Genomic DNA, 6000 nt, shown 5'->3' on the forward strand with positions numbered 1-6000 from the left:
CAGCCTGGCTGGGTGCGGTGGCTTACACCTGTAATCCCAGCACTTTGGGAAGGCGAGGCAGGTAGATCACTTGAGATCAGGAGTTTGACACAAGCCTGGCCAACATGGTGAAACCCTGTTTCTATTAAAAATAAAAAAATTAGCAGGGTGTGGTGGCAGGTGCCTGTAATCCCAGCTACTCTGGAGGCTGAGGCAGGAAAATCACTTGAACCTAGGAGGTGGAGGTTGCAGTGAGCCTAGATCATGCCACTGCACTCCAGCCTGGGCAGCACAGTGAGGCTCTGTCAAAAAAAAAAAAAGAAAGAACAAAGAAAGAAAGAGGGAGGGAGGGAGAGAGGGAGGGAGGGAGAGAGGGAGGGAGGGAGAGAGGGAGGGAGGAAAAGAGAGAGAAAGGAAGGAAGGAAAGAAAGAAAAGAAGAAAAGAAAAGAAAAGAAAGGAAGGAAGGTAGCCTGAAGTCAATAGCTGGGATGCGATAGAATAGAGATTCTGGCTCATAAATTATGCAATTCCAGTGCTTCACTTTCTTTCCCCGCCCCCGACAGAGTCTTGCTCTGTCGCCCAAGCTGGAAGGCGGTGGCATGATCTTGACTAATTGCAACCTCCGCCTCCCGGGTTCAAACAATTGTCCTGCCTCAGCCTCACGAGTAGCTGAGATTACAGGCACGCACCACCATGGTCGGCTAATTTTTGTGTTTTCAGTAGAGACGGGGTTTCACCATGTTGGCCAGGCTGGTCTCAAACTCCTGACCTTGTGATCTGCCCACCTCGGCCTCCCAGGTGCTGGGATTACAGGCATGAGCCACCGCACCAGGCCGAGTGCTTCACTTTCAACTACCACACAAGACTGAATCCAAATTGTGGAGGGGAGCAGGGGGTGTTGGGGGGTGGGGAATATGTAGCTATGAAGGGATCGGTTGGGCCTCTTTCTCAACTCTCTCCGCAAGCACACTGAAAAGGAACTAGCTCTCTCTTCCTCATAGCTACATTTGGGCCAAGATGAGAGGACTCTGACAAGGATCCCAGGGCAAGGGCACTTCCTGGTGCTTGGAGTAAGACCCAGCATTTAGTTTTTGACCAATGTGATTTCTTTACCCAACCTAAAATTCTGTAGGGCAGGGGCCACCAACCCCCGGGCCATGGACTGATAATGGTCTGTGGCCTATTAGGAACTGGGCCACACAGCAGGGCATGGGTGGTGGGTGAGCGAGCATTACCGCACGAACTCTGCCTCCTGTCAGATCAGCGGTGGCATTAGATTCTCATAGGAATGCAAACCCTATTGTGAACTGTGCATGCGAGGGATCTAGGTTGCTTGCTCCTTATGAGAATTTGTTTTTTGGTTTTTTTGCTTTTGTTTTTTGTTTTTTGAGACTGAGTCTTGTTCTGTCACCCAGGCTGGAGTGCAGTGGCATAATCTCAGCTCACTGAACCCTCTGCCTCCTGGGTTCAAGTGATTTTCCTGCCTCAGCCTCTCAAGTAATTGGGACTACAGGTGCGTGCCACCACGCCTGGCTGATTTTTGTATTTTTAGTAGAGGCAGGGTTTTACCATGTTGGCCAGGCTGTTCTTGAACTCCTGACCTCAAGTGATCCACCCACCTTGGCCTCCCAAAGTCCTGGGATTGCAGGCATGAGCCACCACCCCCGGCCCCTTATGAGAAATCTAATGCCTGAACTACCACTGCCCCCCGCAGCACCCCATCTGTGGAAAAATTATCTTCCACGAAACCAGTCCCTGGTGCCAAAAAGGTTTGGGACACCTGGTCTAGGCAGAATGATCCCTACCTGCCAGCCAAGGCTAGCTGTCAGTAGAAATCCTATAGGACTCAGTACACAGTGAACTCACAAAATTGTATGGGGACAGGAGGTTCCACATTCAGACCCAGAATGACCCTCTTGTTCTTTCTGCAAATGCTAAGAACCTCCTTGAAAATGTATCCTAAAATTAAGAATAGAAGGATCATGGGGAAATCCTGCAACCCACATTGTTCTGTAGATTTTATAGTGGTTGATTTTTACACAGGAAGTCTTCACTTAATGTCGTTGCTAAAAAATTAGCTGAGTGTGGTGGCACACGCCTGTAATCCCAGCAACTTGGGAGGCTGAGGCACAAGAATTGCTTGAACCTGAGAGGAAGAGGTTGCAGTGAGCCTAGACCATGCCACTGCACTCCAGCCTGGGTGACAGAGCGAGACTCTGTCTCCTAAAAAATTAATTAAAATAAAATAAAAACAGGAATGAATATCACATGCACATCTTTGGGGTGTGGGAGGAAACCGGATACCCGGAGAACATCCATGTAGACATGGAGAGAATGTGGAAGCTCTACACAGACAGTGGCCCCTGCCGGAATTGATTTTTTTTTTTTATTTCTCATCGAGGTTGTAATGAAATAACGGTTATTTGAGGATATGTTATACTTTTCCTTTGCCTAACACTGCTACTTCTGTCCTGAAGGCCATTTGCAACCGGATTTTCAGTGAATTCTTGGCAGCTTGATGAATTTAGAAAAGGCTATTCTTTCCTCATTGAATCGTCTTGCCGCTTTTGTGGAAAATCAGTTGACTATAAATGTATGGGTTTGGTCAGGCACAGTGGCTCATGCCTCTAATCCCAACACTGGGAGGGCTAGGTGGGCAGATCACTTGAGCTCAGGAATTCGAGACCACCCTGGGCAACATGGCAAAACCGTGTCTCTACCAAAAATACAAAAATTAGCTGGGCGTGGTGGTGCACACCTGTGGTCCCAGCTACTTGGGAGGCTGAGGTGGGAGGATCGCTGGAGCCTGGAAAGTCGAGGCTGCAGTGAGCTGTGATCATGCCACTGCACTCCAGCCTGGATGACAGAGCAAGATGCTGTCTCCATAATAAAAATAAAAATAAATGTGTGTGTTCATTTTTGGGCCCTATTCCACAGATCTATCTTATGCTAGTACCACACTGTCTTGATTTCCGTAGCATTCTCGTACATTTTAAAATCAGGAAGTGTCAGTCCTCCAACTTTGTTCCTCTTTTTCAAGACTTTTGTTTTGGCTCTTCTGGGTCCTTTTCATTTCTGTATGAGTTTAAAATCAGCCTGACAGGCTAGGCATGGTGGCTCACACCTGTAATCCCGGCACTTTGGGAGGCTGAGGCCCGTGGATCACTTGGGGGCAGGAGCTCAAGACCAGCGGGGGCAACATGGTGAGACCCCGTCTCTACCAAAAATACAAAAAATTAGCTGGGCATGGTGGCACATGCCTGTAATCCCAGCTACTCAGGAGGCTGAGGCAGGAGAATCGCTTGAACCCAGGAGGTGGAGGTTGCAGTGAGCCAAGATCGCACCATTGCACTCCAGCCTGGGTGACAGAGCAAGACTCCGTCACAAAAAAAAAAAAAAAAAAAAAAAAAAAAACAGCTTGACAATTTCTTCAAAATAAGCCAGCTGAGAGAGTTTGACAGGGATTGTGTTGAATCTATATGTCATTTGGAAAGTATGGATTGACATCTTAACAATTTAGGTCTTCTGATTCATGAATATGAAATGTTTCTCCATTTATTTAGATCTTCAGTTTCTTTCAGCAATATTTTGTAGTTTGTAGGTCTTACACTGCACTTGTTAAATTTATTCCCAAGTATTTTATTTGCTTTGATGCTCTTGGGAGTGGAATTGTTTTCTTATCGATTAATTTAGAAAGCGCTCTCTTCTCTGGCATGGTGGGGGTTGGGGCATTTTAAGTAGTTCATCATAAAATATTCTTGATTAATTGAGAATGATTATTGCCAGACACCGTAGCTCATTCCTGTAATCCCAGCTACTTGGGAGGCTGATGTGGGAGGATCGCTTGAGCCTAGGAGTTTGAGACCAGCCTGGGCAACATAGCATCTCAAAAAAGAGAGAATGATTATATATGATGTATGTGGATATTCAAATATAAAATATAGTAAGGTACCACCAGTGACCAAAGTCTGCCTGAAACCCCCATATCCTTGAGGAGTCAGAAGGTGCTTCAGGATGCTCTAGAACTTCAGGGTTGGCATCCCTTGTGCCTCCTATGACACTCTCTGCATTCATCCTTAGCACCCGTATCACACTGTATCACAGTGGTGTGTTCATGCATGTTCCCTAGTATACTTTGAGAGCTTGAAGATAAGGAATATCTCCTCCTCCTCCTCCTCCCCCTCCTCCTCCTCCTCCTCCTCCTCCTCCTTCTCCTCCTCCTCCTCCTCCTCCTCCTCCTCCTCCTTCTCCTCCTCCTCCTTCTCCTCCTCCTCTTCCTCCTCCTTCTCCTCCTCCTCCTCCTCCTCCTCCTCCTCCTCCTTCTCCTCCTCCTCCTTCTCCTCCTCCTCCTTCTCCTCCTCCTCCTTCTCCTCCTCCTCCTCCTCCTCCTCCTCCTCCTTCTCCTCCTCCTCCTTCTCCTCCTCCTCCCCCTCCTCCTCCTCCTCCTCCTCCTCCTCCTTCTCCTCCTCCTCCTTCTCCTCCTCCTCCTTCTCCTCCTCCTCCTTCTCCTCCTCCTCCTCCTCCTCCTCCTCCTTCTCCTCCTCCTCCTTCTCCTCCTCCTCCCCCTCCTCCTCCTCCTCCTCCTCCTCCTCCTTCTCCTCCTCCTCCTCCTCCTCCTCCTCCTTCTCCTCCTCCTCCTCCTCCTCCTTCTCTCCTTCTCCTCCTCCTCCTCCTTCTCCTCCTCCTCCTCCTCCTCCTTCTCTCCTTCTCCTCCTTCTCCTCCTTCTCTCCTTCTCCTCCTTCTCCTCCTTCTCTCCTTCTCCTCCTTCTCCTCCTCCTCCTCCTTCTCCTCCTTCTCTCCTTCTCCTCCTTCTCTCCTTCTCCTCCTTCTCCTCCTCCTCCTCCTTCTCCTCCTTCTCTCCTTCTCCTCCTTCTCTCCTTCTCCTCCTCCTTCTTCTCCTCCTCCTCTTCCTCTTCCTTTTCCTCTTCCTTCTTCCTCTTCCTCCTCCTCCTCCTTCCTGCTCCTCCTCTTCCTTCTTCTTTTATTTTTTTTGAGCGAGTCTCACTCTGTTATCCAGGCTGGAGTGCAGTGGCACGGTCACAGCTCACTACAGCCTCGACTTCCCAGGCTCAGGTGATTCTCCCACCTCAGCCTCCAAGTAGCTGGGACCACAGGAGCACACCACCAGGCTTGGCGAATTTTTGTATTCTTTTTGGAGTCAGGGTTTTGCCATGTTCCCCAGGCTGGTCTCAAACTTCTGGGCTCAAGCAATCCTCCCATCTGGCCTCCTAAGTGCTGGGATTACAGTCATGAGTCACCATGCTTGGCTTTTTTTGTATTGTTTTGTTTGGTTTGGTTTTGTTTTTTAAGAGACAGGATCTCTCATTCTATCATTCAGGCTGGAATGCTGTGGCGCGATCAAAGCGAACTGCCGCCTCAAACTCCTGGCCTCAAGTGATCCTCCCGCATCAGCCTCCCAAAGTGCTGGGATTATGAGCATGAGCCAGGACCATGTCTTATGATATTTCGCATCCTCAATGTTGAATAACATGTCCAGGACATGCTGGATATTCCATGCATACTGACCACTTGCCATGTTATGATCTGTAAGAGAGTTCTGATGAATAGACTTGAGAGTTTATGCACATGTCACTGCAGATTCCAGGCATACCAGCAATTGTCTGCACCACCCTGCTAAAGGGCAGGCCAATGCCACCGTGTCTGTACCTCTCCACCACTCCTTCCTGACCCAACTGAATTGGATCAGGACTCAATCCAACACTAAACTGGGCCAATCAGCTTCATTTCCTGAAGATCTGGGAGTGGGGCACTGAGCAGCTGAGTCAGGTATGTTTGCAGACCTGGGTTATGAGGCTATGGAAGCTCTGTGCATGATTATGCATACACAGCAGCCACAAGGAAACAGATGGAAGCTAGACTCATTTCTGCCAGAAAAGGGAAGAAACAAGAGCCACAGATTCAGAGGGGCAGCTGTCTTGGGCCCCAGTGGTTTCCCAGATCTCTGTTCCTCTGAATGACACCAGGCTGTACTTTATTCCTATGCAATCTCTCTAAACTG

At 48.9% G+C, this 6000-nt stretch overlaps 1 pseudogene; it reads left to right on the top strand.

Annotated features, from left to right (window-relative positions):
• Positions 1–4631, top strand: part of LOC129526019 (basic proline-rich protein-like) — a 328162-nt pseudogene extending 323531 nt beyond the window's left edge.
• The last annotated feature ends 1369 nt before the right edge of the window (positions 4632–6000 follow it).

The sequence above is a fragment of the Gorilla gorilla genome, chromosome 10 (genome assembly GCF_029281585.2).
Source record: "Gorilla gorilla gorilla isolate KB3781 chromosome 10, NHGRI_mGorGor1-v2.1_pri, whole genome shotgun sequence".
Classification (NCBI taxonomy): Eukaryota; Metazoa; Chordata; class Mammalia; order Primates; family Hominidae; genus Gorilla; species Gorilla gorilla.